Source organism: Pseudorasbora parva, chromosome 9 (assembly GCF_024679245.1).
Source record: "Pseudorasbora parva isolate DD20220531a chromosome 9, ASM2467924v1, whole genome shotgun sequence".
NCBI classification, from domain to species: domain Eukaryota; kingdom Metazoa; phylum Chordata; class Actinopteri; order Cypriniformes; family Gobionidae; genus Pseudorasbora; species Pseudorasbora parva.
The window spans coordinates 25,166,655-25,181,276 of record NC_090180.1 but is presented as its reverse complement, the minus strand read 5'-3'; the positions used below and the strand labels follow the sequence as shown (position 1 = coordinate 25,181,276).

Below are 14,622 nucleotides of genomic sequence, written 5' to 3'. Positions count from 1 at the left end.
GGCTAAATCTCCTTTATATTTCCCTCTTTTTCTTGTTAAATTTAACTCCTGTTTGATCACAGGCTTATGAAATAACAACTAAAACAAACAAATAAATAAAAATTATTGCATTATGATGATTTATTCAAGATATCTAACCTTGTTATTGTTTTTTCTCTGTATATAATGTACATAAACCCATTAGTTTTATCATTATGATTGTTCGTTGTTAAATATACCACCATGCAATTATAAAACAATAAAAAAAAAGATATGAGTGACAGGTGCAGTAAGAGCTCAGCATCAGTAACTCCACAGCCCGACCGGTGCGGTTTCCCTCAGTGTTTGTAATGTCTGCTCAGAAAAAATCTTTCAGCTGCTCGGAGATCTCGCCTTCGGAGCAAAATGTTGATTGTATACTCGAAAAACGTAAGTAATACTATAAAAAAAATTAAGATTTCCCCCAGAATGAACTGCACTGCTAGCACACCCACAAACACTTACAATAATGACAAATGCTGACCAATACTTAATTATATTACCTTTATATATATATATATATATATATATATATATATATATATATATATATATATATATATATATATATATATATATATATATATATATATATATATTGTTTTAGTAAAACATGCAAAAGGCAACTTGTCATATGACATAGCGATGCATGCCATGAATACACATTAGACAAATGCAGCCAATGTGAATATGATGTGAATAATTTTATTTACTGACAACTAAGGAAACATGAATGAATGAGTAAAAGAATTAATAAAAGTAAACATCACAAGAAATGAATAAAAGTCAACACATGAAACGAAGCTTTATTCAAACGTATTGTTCTACCAACACAGTCTCACCCCTACTCGTCAAATGTTGCCGAACGGTCAAGGGACCCTGACGTCAGCTGTTGACGCACAGGGTACCCCTAAATCGGCATTTTTCGACGTACTGGGTAATCCACTGATTTCAATGAGAAACCTAGGACGTCATAAACAGACGTGTTGGGCATGTGCATGTTATCGTCATGATGGAATTTATTGGGTTATAATTTTTCCATTATGACATGTTGGAGTGTGATTCTCAATTTAATCAGCCAGCACAATTGTATTTACATTTATTTACGCTATGATACACGTTTGAAACAGTAGTCAAACCCCACCCCGCCCTAAACCTACCCATTTGCGTATTATATTATATAAAACACAGGCTGTAACAGACAACAGGCACACTTTATTGAAAAAGTCCAACTATTCCGAGGCCAAACGATTGAATTGTGCGAAGAAAAGACCCAAAAGCAATCACCGTCTCTATCCGCGGCGCGCGGCGCGCGGCCCGCGCCCGTGCGTCACACTGAAGACGCCACAGGTAGACCCCTCGGCGTCACGCGATGGACGAACTGGGAACCCAATTGCTTTCAGTGGGAAACCTTTGGCGTCAACATTAGACGGCAATTCTATCGGTATGAAATCGCGCTGAAGAAGTCTCATTCAGAACACATCGCGATGTTTGGCATCAGATAACGTGTGCCACATGTTGGTGAGTAGTCATACATATTATGTCCTAATATTTGATATAAAGTATTTTCTGCTTGTCGTTATCGATCATGTTCAGTCACTGCATTGTATCTGTCATCATCTCCACTGAGGCTTTGCATTTCTTTGCTTTCTAAATAAACACACCTTGCTAATAGGGTAATTTAACACTGTCACGTGACGTGCTATATAGACCTTTAAACAGTTGTTAATATTTAATAATAATTACTAGTGTAGTTCCAACGTGGCATTTGTAGTAGAAGCACAATAAAATAAAAAAAAACAACACTTGCCATGCGTTTACCACAGTATTGGTAGTTTTAATGTGATATTTGTTGTAAATAAACAGTAGCCACAACAATTACCATGCTTTAAATGCATTTTAATGTAAAATCCAAATATTGTTATTTAAATAGTATACTTTATAATGCTATATATTATATATTATGACTTTTTTCTCTCTCTCTTTCTTTTTTTTTTTTTTTTTTACCTGAAAAGACCAAAAGGGCCTCTCGGACTCAGTCAACCCATTCTTGTTTGTGGAGAAGTAACGGAGAAAACCGAAAGCTGCAACAGCAAATATTTGTAATGGTATGTATGAGTTGGTTTGAACCCTTTATCAAACATTTTATTTAGCATTTGTTGTTACTTATTCTTACAAATCCTATAGCTCAATCAGTAAGAACATATTCCCAAAGTCTTAATAATTCACAAGATTTAACAAGTTGTCAAATTCGTATGATTCTCGTACATATAGCTCTGAAAAAAATTAAGAGACCACTTAACATGGATTTCTAAATGTTAAGTGGTCTCTTAATTTTTTTTTTCAGAGCTGTATTTGTATATGAAGAGTTCAGATGCAAAAGCCTCAAAAAGCCACTTCGGTCACATGACATCAGATATTCAATTATTTTTTCTTAATCAGATCAGTTGCAATGTTTATAACGTCCCGTTTGCATGTAAATAATTTATGTGATCACAAAATCAAGTGAGTTATCTACATTTTCAAACAAATTCATATGATATAGCTTGCTATTATATACTTTTAATAATGGGAATACACACATATCTGTGAACTTACTAAATAAATGTATTTAACATTTAATTATGCAACGTTTTTTACAGAAATAAATCCTACAGTTATGTATAAACTGACAACATCATCATCATGTCCTGTCCTGGGCACATTGGGCAACATGTGTCCTCCAACATATTCGATCTGTGGCCACGTTTTCACATCTTCTCATGGAACACCGGCATTGAGGTCTTCGTGAAACATCTGTCTCATATCTTCCTTGGTTTTCCCTGTCTCGTGCGTCCTCCTGGTGGTGTCCACTTCATAAATGTTTTGGGTGTTGTTGTTTGGGCATACATGAGACATGTCCAGTGAAGTGCACCCTTTGCTCTGTCACAGTGTCTCAAAGTCTTCACGTGGAGTCTGTGGAGTCTTATGATCTCTTTGATATATGCAGAACCAATATTCATAAACTGTTCTTGATGTCTGCCTATGCCTTTATCATCAGGAGTTTTAGTGAAGGACATATCTATTGCCATCCACTAGTTCTAGTCATGCATTGACTTCATGATGCCATAGTCCAATGTATATTTCTGCATTTGTTGTTTGTTTGAACAAATGATGATAGTGAGAGTTAATACCTTTTGAAATCAATAATTATTCATTAAAACTTTTATTACAATGGTCACTAAAGTACATGTTCACCATAACTACCTCTATCATTATTTCACTATCATTATATCACTACCTTGTTAATGTAACTGTAACATGAATGTACTTTATAGAAGTATTTTCTTACTGAAAATGGTTAACATTAACAATAATCATCAACTATTTTAATTGGCATTTAATTTAGTTACAATAAAAGTGAACAATAATCGCAAATATATAGTATTAAAGTTTAGAATGTAAAATGTTCTTTTTTTGCATATATATATATATATATATATATATATATATATATATATATATATATATATATATATATATATATATTTATATGTGTGTGTGTATATATGGGCACTACATTTGTATTTAAACTGTTTGACATTAAATCTTGGAATATGCTTACAAAATTGTGTGCATTCATTGTGCTTTTGTTATATTTGTTTTAATTCCAAGAGTTCAGATTGTAAAGGATGGCTTAAAGAAGTTTATGCTTGTAGACCATTGCATAGAAAAAGGTTTCTCTTTCAAATATATTTATTATGCATCAGTTTAACCACACAAAGAAGACTTTCGTTTTAAAATGTGAGTTTTATTATTTAATTAGAATAAATAAATATTTAGCAGCCTAAATATTAAATATTTAAGGAATCTACCCCTTCAGTTGAACCGGATGAGATGTGATATAATTTACCATAAATGGACAAGGAAGTGTGACGCCTCTGTTCAGCTGGGTTGTCATTGGCTGTGACTTTATCGCAGAACGCGCTGTGATTGGACTATCTGTTTTAACCATATAAAACGGCGTTTCATGTTACAAAGTATGTTTTGGTGTTATTATTACGTCAGTTATACGTTAAGCTAACTATAAAGTGTCGCTATGTTGTGAGAAATGACTCCTTTACTGAGAACCCAACCCTAACCCTAAGCATTTCTGCACACTTCTATGAACTACAGCGCCATGTTTCCCATTGCATTGATACAATGACAGATATATGGGTAATGTAGTTTAAACGGTTTCATAATGAAACAATAAATGTTAAGTAAATTACATATTTAATGGACAACTGGATATTAAAATATGTTCATTGTGTAAACCTTTATGACATATATGAGGGCCAAGCTGAAATTGTATATTTTACTGTGAGCACTTTTAAATAAACCTTTATGGCAGCTTTCCATATATGTCTGAAAACTGTGGCCAACATTATTTAGTAAACATTGCATATGCAGTTGTCCTGCCAATTTTCTCTGTTATACGCTAACCAGACTTTGAGTTAAAGCCATTTGAAATATGCTTTTTTTTTTGCTCTTCAAGGGGCCACTACTGGGTCCCTGGAGGTGTAAGGGCAGTACAACATACACAGATCTATTCTCCTCATCACGGACAACAAACTTTGAGTCACATTTAAATATCAGAGTATTTTGTCTTTTCTATTCTAACGTCATGCTTGTGTATAGGTTTTGATATTGTAAGACCATCTGATGAAATACAGAAATATTTGAAAGAAATGTTTTAAAATAATAATTATTAAGTTTTCTTTTCTTTTATGGATAAACACTAATAAATATAATGGATGAACCTGCAACAACTTGCCATTATCCACTTTCCAGAGTAAACAAAAACAATTTATATTATTTACACTTCATTATTACTATTAAATATAGGACAATGCACCATTAAGTAAAATAACAAGAGACATTGTCACAATTTCATCTACACCCTCTTCACGAACCTGGCATCGAAAATGTGCATGCTTTAATTTGTATTGCAGTAGTAGATGTACCAGAATGATCAACATGGATCATCTTCAGTTAAGCTTGAAGTGTTTGTAATCCTTTCCTTTATTTCACTGAAAACTGACATACTTGTCACAGCATGCAAGTATATACAACTTTTTGGAGCATTTTACCAAATATAATATAACCAGATAAAAAATGTTTACTTCTCAAGTAAAATATTCTTGGTAATTAATAAGATAACCTAAATAAACTGGTTGAATGTGTATTTACTGTACCAAACACCATACACAATACTCACCATACTTTATCACTCAACACTTTATTGGAGGATACAGTATACAGTTGATAAAGTAGAATAAAGTCAAATAAGATTCAAGATAAATAAAAATGGGTTTTAAAAAACACATTAACATCATATTAATCCATTCACAGATGCTGAAGCCACACAAATGAGTGCCACATAATCCCATCCAGTCAACTATGATACAGAAAACAGATTTGATATAGTGTTGGAAAATAATGATTCATTATTACAACTAGACTGGTTTCTGTCTCTTCCCTCTATCATGTTCATGTTCTTCTTCTTCTAAACAGTTCGCCCACTTGTACCCTACAGTATAATCAATGTACAGATGATGTGATCACTGATGTTGTGTAACCTTTTCTCAACCAGAGGAAGAAGTCGTATAATCCGGCGTTCTCCAGTCCTGGTCTAAAAGTAAAACAACAAACACAATTCAGATTAAGTTTAATGTACAGTCAGGTTAACCTATGTTCTTCAGTAAACTCTCCACCTCAAAATGGGCAGAAATGCCAATTCCTGATTTAAATTTACAAAGCAGCAGTCAGTACATAAAATAATATACACATTGAAGCATTATGTATAATATTGCAGCCCATAATATTAGCCAAGTACTGAACAAAAACTAATTTACCCATATCAACAGCAACCTTTTAAACAGTAGATCTTTTAGAAAGGCATGGTCTCTTCTGAGCCTTTGTCAGTGATGCCAGATTTCTTTAGTTACTTGTTTCAAGAGCATCACTTGTGATAGCCTTTACAATATAAAATTGTTCAAATACTGCAATACAACTTTCATGGACAGAATTAAGAAATAGGTACCCAGGCACCAGACTTACCATGCTTATGAAGCACCCATGGCCATGTATAGTTCTCAGAGAGCAGAGTTTTTGCCTCTTGTATTCCTCCTTGGCAGCACATCTTTTTCCTGTAGAATTTGTGCCTTCTCTTGCTATCCATCTTAATACACAAATGCAATGTGTTTAGTCTGTGGAGTATAAGGCCTTGTTTCAAGCCAAAGAACTAACCAGATATTACACATAATTCAAAGAACATTTACTATTTGATTCCTAATATGTCCCAACTCATTATCTTCTAAAGCTACCCAGAACCATCCATGGTCTACAAAACAATGGAGAAATACATGGAGTTTATAACAACTAAATGCTTTTTCCCACACTTGTCTGCTTTTATCTAAGACAAACAGACGGTGCAGTTTTTAAGAACTGAAGGCCAAAAGTGTAATAATAATTGTATCAAAAAGGGAAAACAAATATTTACCATTTTAAATAAATCCAAGATACAGAACCTCATTTGCTTATTTTAGGAGTTATTAAAAGATTTAGACATGAATAATGGTACATATTTTATCAGAGTAGAAAGAATGATCACTGTTGAAATGAATAGTCCTTTGAGAGATCAACATCAAATTTTGTACTACATATTACAGCATTGCTTCAATACAAGACATACCAATGGACTTGCGCACTTTTCTGTCTTCTTCGGGCACAAGATGTCCATCTTCCTTCCTCACCCTAAACAAATGACTTATTTTCTTAGCTTGCTTCGATATAAGGTCTGGTCTTTCTTCTCTTCTGTAAAACAAGAAAGTCTCACTTACTCTGTGAAGCAAATACTATTGTTTTTAAAACATATAAATTAAGACAGTTACAATAAAGTTAATTTATCATAAGATTAAGGTGAGCATTCGATGAGTATATATATTAAAACTGTATATACTTTAGTATATATACTGATACTGATAATATTCAACTTTACCTGTGAAGGGCTGATTACGGCAAGATTCGCTGAGAATCACTTGAAGCTCTTGTGAGGGTTGACTCTTAAAAGAGCTGTTGAGTTTGATATTGTAGAGATCTTTTAAACAAAAATAAATAAATAAAAGTAATCTGCAAGTAATCCTGCAAGACAGAAAGAAAGAGGAAATTGTATTACATTGCATGCAAGTTGTGAGTTCATACATAACTGTTTCTTGCTGTAAAAAAACGTTGCATAATTAAATGTTAAATACATTTATTTAGTAAGTTCACAGATATGTGTGCATTCCCATTATTAAAAGTATATAATAGCAAGCTATATCATATGAATTTGTTTGAAAATGTAGATAACTCACTTGATTTTGTGATCACATAAATTATTTACATGCAAACGGGACGTTATAAACATTGCAACTGATCTGATTAAGAAAAAATAATCGAATATCTGATGTCATGTGACCGAAGTGGCTTTTTGAGGCTTTTGCATCTGAACTCTTCATATACAAATACAGCTCTGAAAAAAAAAAATTAAGAGACCACTTAACATTTAGAAATCCATGTTAAGTGGTCTCTTAATTTTTTTCAGAGCTATATGTACGAGAATTATACGAATTTGACAACTTGTTAAATCTTGTGAATTATTAAGACTTTGGGAATATGTTCTTACTGATTGAGCTATAGGATTTGTAAGAATAAGTAACAACAAATGCTAAATAAAATGTTTGATAAAGGGTTCAAACCAACTCATACATACCATTACAAATATTTGCTGTTGCAGCTTTCGGTTTTCTCCGTTACTTCTCCACAAACAAGAATGGGTTGACTGAGTCCGAGAGGCCCTTTTGGTCTTTTCAGGTAAAAAAAAAAAAAAAAGAAAGAGAGAAAAAAGTCATAATATATAATATATAGCATTATAAAGTATACTATTTAAATAACAATATTTGGATTTTACATTAAAATGCATTTAAAGCATGGTAATTGTTGTGGCTACTGTTTATTTACAACAAACATCACATTAAAACTACCAATACTGTGGTAAACGCATGGCAAGTGTTGGTTTTTTTTTTATTGTGCTTCTACTACAAATGCCACGTTGGAACTACACTAGTAATTATTTTAAATATTAACAACTGTTTAAAGGTCTATATAGCACGTCACGTGACAGTGTTAAATTACCCTATTAGCAAGGTGTGTTTATTTAGAAAGCAAAGAAATGCAAAGCCTCAGTGGAGATGATGACAGATACAATGCAGTGACTGAACATGATCGATAACGACAAGCAGAAAATACTTTATATCAAATATTAGGACATAATATGTATGACTACTCACCAACATGTGGCACACGTGATCTGATGCCAAACATCGCGATGTGTTCTGAATGAGACTTCTTCAGCGCGATTTCATACCGATAGAATTGCCGTCTAATGTTGACGCCAAAGGTTTCCCACTGAAAGCAATTGGGTTCCCAGTTCGTCCATCGCGTGACGCCGAGGGGTCTACCTGTGGCGTCTTCAGTGTGACGCACGGGCGCGGGCCGCGCGCCGCGCGCCGCGGATAGAGACGGTGATTGCTTTTGGGTCTTTTCTTCGCACAATTCAATCGTTTGGCCTCGGAATAGTTGGACTTTTTCAATAAAGTGTGCCTGTTGTCTGTTACAGCCTGTGTATTATATAATATAATACGCAAATGGGTAGGTTTAGGGCGGGGTGGGGTTTGACTACTGTTTCAAACGTGTATCATAGCGTAAATAAATGTAAATACAATTGTGCTGACTGATTAAATTGAGAATCACACTCCAACATGTCATAATGGAAAAATTATAACCCAATAAATTCCATCATGACGATAACATGCACATGCCCAACACGTCTGTTTATGACGTCCTAGGTTTCTCATTGAAATCAGTGGATTACCCAGTACGTCGAAAAATGCCGATTTAGGGGTACCCTGTGCGTCAACAGCTGACGTCAGGGTCCCTTGACCGTTCGGCAACATTTGACGAGTAGGGGTGAGACTGTGTTGGTTCTACCGATCACACATACAGAAGGTGAACGCCACATCTGCTGCCCGTCTCAACACAGGTGTGCCAGTTCCGCAGCTTTATATTCATGAAGCAGTTGACCAGCGTGAACACCTTCATCTGTCCTAGCCATCCATCATGTCCCTCATAGCGTTTGGACTTTTGTGTGTAGTGGGCTTTCTGGTTTGATCTCCGTAACCGTCACCACCAGTGTGTGCTTGAGCAAGGCTCTTAGCTCCAGGGGGATCGTCCCTGTAATAAGTGCACTGCTTTTGGTCTTTTTCTAGAAGTCTCACTGGCTCTGGGTTTACTGAGGATGAAGAGACCACAGCAACATCTGGCCCAGATGATGCACTAAGGTGAAGTGATGAAGGGTCCAGGATCCTCAGTGCTCACACCCGTCTGCTGACATCTCAGATCCTACAAAAATGCACAAACATAATACAAAAGCACTCATTTAAACAGCACAATGTCATTTGATTTCTGTATTAGAAGTAACTAAATGATATTACTTTATATTTTTGTTTCAGGTTTTCCCCACACATGACACCCGTGTCTTGCAGGCCCTGCTCCACAAAAGCTCTGCAGCAAATACAGAGCCATCAAGAATCAGGAAAGTGCTAAAATAACTGTTTGAAACAAACTTAAGATTTAAATAGATGTTTTATTCATTTCTGTAGTATACTGAATCAAAGCCTTTGATGACAGCATTCCTTTATCAGCCGCTCTCCACCAGATAAACACACACACACACACACACACACACACACACACACACACACACACACACACACACACACACACACACACACACACACACACACACACACACACACACACACACACACACACACACACACACACACACACACACACACACACACGAGCTCTTCTGTCCCTGTAACATCAGACAAGATTACCTTTACCTATGTGATTTATGTTCAATACTACATTTAAATGTAGTTGCTGATGTGTTAATGTTCCTCAGTTTATCAACAGTACTAATGGACAAATTAAATTGATAACTTCTGTTTAGTTAGTTTATGTAGATTTGTTTATTTACATTGCTGAGGTTCATGTAAAGTAAGCAGAGTTGACAACAGTGAACTCTACATTATAGCACACACACACACACACCATTCTGATCTATTCAGACGTATCAGATGTCTATTTTATGGTGTGATGTGCTCATCTGCAATACTTCCAATAATCAAAAATTCCTGTCAGATGTTAAATAAACATTTAGTAAGTATCTTTATCTTTAACATGCATATGTAATCCACTTTGGAGACGTATGTGTGTTACTGGAGCTCCCCTGTTAGCTATAGCCTACACAATAAAACGTGTTTTTACAGTACAATCACAACTATTTAGACAACTTTACACCTTCAACAATTCAAAAGTTTACTCTACAGAAGCTCAACAAATGTGATTTGAACACAAGAGAATCGTGATTTTCGTTTGTAATACTCACGTTTGAAAACACCCGCATCACTTTCCTCCACCTGACGTATCCTTTCCTGTGGCCTTATGGGAAGGCAGGGATAGAAAAGTATCCGACGATGAGCGCTTCACAATCTGGGCGGAGCGCAGTAGGCCATCCGGGGATTTCTCGCCTACTCTTTTATGATTACTGAGGTTTCGAACATACTACTCCTTTCACATACTGTTTTCGCCTACTATATAGTAGGTTAGTAGGCATATTCGAACGCAACTTGAGTACACGTACGTCCGAATCTCGCGAGAAATAGTCCAAACGCCTGGTAGTTCTCGCCTACTCTTTTATGAATACTAAGGATTCGGACATACTTTTCGCTCGCCTACTGCTTTTTCCATACTATATAGTAGGGAAGTATGCGGTTCCGAACGCAGCCATAGACAGTAAAAGAAATGGACACAGCGACCCCATTGACGTCAACGGCTAAATAATGAAGTCAATATAGGGGCACTCATTTCCTGATGGCTGAGCGAACTGCGCAGGCTCAGACTGAGCTTAACGACGTAGATGTGACGTAAGCCTCCTGTCTGACAGCTGTAGGTCTTCTAGTAGATGTGGAAAGCGAAAGCTGAATCACGTTGTTTAAATATTTTCTCCCGTTGCTTTTGGCTCACTATGGGCTTCTCCCTATTCTTCCCCCTTGACTTTATCAGACTAGTCTCCAGGACATGTCTCCACGTCCCCCCGACTGTCTCATAGACAGTAAAAGATTGCCTGCGAGCGTCTCCTCAGGTCTATACGGTAATTTCTCAACTTTGCGACAGGGTCGCGTTGGTTATGACGCAATCGTTAGCCTAATTTTACAAAAACAGCTTCTGCGGGGCGATAGTGTAAGATACAAGGTAATGGAGCCTTTTATACATTGTCGTGTTTCTTTAGAAATAAACAATGGACAAATGGAGTCTTTAAACGTCTCAGATGTAAAGTTATTCACTGTCAAAGTGACTCAAAAATGAATGGGAGTCAATGGGATGCTAACAGCAGGTGATGGCTTGGTTAGCAATGGCAGCCCCTAGGGGTGGAACGCTTTCCGAGCGCTAGATTACCCCCTTGACTTCACCTAGCGATGCGCAGACCGATCGGCGGCTGACTTGAAGCAGTGCATGCCGGTTAGAAATTTTGTCCGACTTGAGACAGCGCCGACGGCACGTGACTGTGACGTCTGTCAACAAAGTACCGCGAGAGCGATTCGAGAGCAGCCGGCTGATGCAGCCGGTGCAGATCTATTTTTTTACGGTCTATGGTGCAGATTCTCAAGGGGGACTTTTTTTTAATTTTTATTTTTATTTTTTTAAATTTTTTATTGCAAATACATCTCTTAGAAAAGTAACATTTCCAACAATGTACATATTAGTCAAGTAAACTCATTTCGCAAAGACATAGGACAGAAATGAAATGGAGGAACGTAAAGAGAGGAAAAAAACAAAAACCAAAAAAACAACAACAAAAAACAAACAACAACAACAACAACAAAAAAAAGAACATTAATCATGTTACATGAAAGATCTCATCATATTTCTTCAAAAAAGACGTACATTTTCTATTATCGATCAATCTTAGAGTTTTGATTAAATATTGTACTTCACATAAGAAATCAATAATAGACGGAATTTTCTTAAGAAATCTTTGTTTGTGAAAATAAAATTTAGCTGCAAGGATAAGGAAGTTTACAGTAGATTCTAAAGATTTGTTTGTGTTTTCAAAAAGACAAATGACATCCTTCAAGCATAGATTATAGTTCATATTAATTTTAGAAAAACAATAAGAGCTCAAATCATTCCAGAAAATTGAAGATATGTTACAAAAGAAAAATAAATGACAGATGTTTTCACTTTCAATTTTACAGAAGGTGGATGTATCGGTTACATCACAGTATTTGGACAAAAGGGCATTACAAGGGTATATATTATGCAAAATTTTAAAGTGCACTTCTCTCATTTTATTTGGTATGCAATATTTATATGGCAGTAACCATTTTTTTCTCCAATGAATATTATCTATTATAGAATTCCAGAAAAATTTCCCTTTTGGAGTAATTACGTTTCTTGACTGAGAGAGTTGACGAATAAATTTATTATTACACTCTTTACTCAAAAGGGAAATGCCTTCCAAACATAACAAACAATGTTGTCTGGAAAATTACTCATGGGATAGGGAAGCTTTCATCAGACATTTTAAACCACTTGGAATAGCTTTTATAATAGAGTTAAATTCTTTAAACGGCACAGGATATTGGTATATATTCATAAAGCTCTCATACGATAACAGATCACCATTAGAGTTGAAAAGATCAGCAATAAAAATTATGTTTTTATTAAACCATTTATCAAAAAAAATTGACCTGTTTCTAATTCTAATATCTGAATTATTCCATAAGATGGTTTTGTGGGGTGAAAAGTTGTGGTTGTAGATCATTTTCCAGGCTAACAGAGCTTGTTGATGAAATCTAGCCAATTTAATGGGAAGTTTACCAGTGGAGTAATTACACTTCATCAAAAAAGAGAGGCCACCTACTCTTTTAAATATATTATTTGGGATAAAATACCACATAGAATCTGACCCAAGCAAGCATCTCTTCAGCCAATTAATTTTGAATGTGTTGTTAGTATCATCAAAATTCAGGACTTCAAGACCCCCCTCACTCCTTTTATTTGCCAAAATAAATTTGTTTAATTTGTGAGTTTTATTATACCAGATAAAATCAAGAAAAATCTTATCAATATTTTTTGAAGTGTGATTATCTACTGCTAAAGATAGGGAAGGGTACACAAATCTAGATAGTCCATCAGTTTTGGATAAAAAGACTCTGCCTAAAATGGATAAATCTCTTTGGAGCCAACTATTGAAAATATATTTTGTTTTGGATAGTCGAGGAGAGAAATTCAAAGATTGTCTACTAATTAAATTTTTTGTAATATGAATGCCTAAATATTTCACTTCATTTTTAACTGGTATATTTTCAATTTTAGTTTCTACATTGTCAAATAAGCAAATTATTTCACACTTGAGTAAATTAAGTTTGAGTCCAGAGGCATTAGAGAAAGCATTAATTGTAGTTAAGACTGGAGAAACTTGCTCTTTATCTTTTAAGAATAAAGTGGTATCGTCTGCTAATTGTGAGATTCGAATCTCCCTGTTAAAGATATTAAGCCCAACAAAGTTATTATTGCGCAAAATATCAATAGATAAAGTTTCTACAACAAATAAAAATAAAAATGGGCTTAGAGGGCAACCCTGTCTTATTCCGCGAAGAATAGGAAACCTTGGTGACGTACGAGAATTTAAAATTATACAACTGTCAATATCTTTATACAACATTTGGACAATATTAATAAAATTGGAGGGGAATCCAAAAGCCTTTAAAGAGTTTATGAGATACTGGTGCTCTACAGTGTCGAAGGCCTTATAAAAATCGAGGAATAATATAATTGCATCAGACTTAATTTCTTCTTTATAGTCAATAAGATCCAGAACAAGACGAGTATTACAACTGATATGACGTCCTTTCATAAAGCCGGTCTGGGTTTCATTAATGACATGATGTAAATGTTGTTTTAATCTCTTAACAAATACAGAAGCAATTAATTTATAATCAAACTCAAGGGGGACTGCAGGAGGCTGCTCGAGCTCTGATGACGACACAGCTGATCCACGATTGGCCGATTCACCGCATGACAGCGACCACGTGTGTTTCATGTTTATTCTAAAACCTTGTTACACTAATGCTCACAAATAATTTATTTATAACAGTAAAACCTCTTTTCATGTAGTCGCGATGTTATATTGTAATGTTTATCAAACTAAAACTGATAAAAACCGTTGACAACACTTCATTGATAGTGTAGGTTTATATGTTGAACTTTAATCTTGTCCAAATAGACGCTTTATTAAACAGTACATAAAGTATTGGATGAAAATATCATTTGAAACCTGTGTATTTGAGAAATACTGCATTTATTTAACTTCAGCTGTGATAAAGTTTGCAAACACAGCTCAAGAAGCGTCACCACGGGAAGCAGAAAATAGGCTTGTTTGAGATGAGCAAAATCTGCGCAGAATCGATC

General features: G+C 35.1%; 1 long non-coding RNA gene across 1 annotated transcript; it reads right to left on the bottom strand.

Annotated features, from left to right (window-relative positions):
- Positions 1–5,411: 5,411 nt before the first annotated feature.
- On the bottom strand, positions 5,412–8,675 carry LOC137089615 (uncharacterized). The gene is made up of 6 exons (XR_010907730.1): positions 8,370–8,675; positions 7,793–7,885; positions 7,040–7,182; positions 6,734–6,855; positions 6,100–6,220; positions 5,412–5,671 (listed from the first exon to the last, which is right to left on the bottom strand). It is a non-coding gene; the product is annotated as an uncharacterized lncRNA (long non-coding RNA).
- Positions 8,676–14,622: the final 5,947 nt, after the last annotated feature.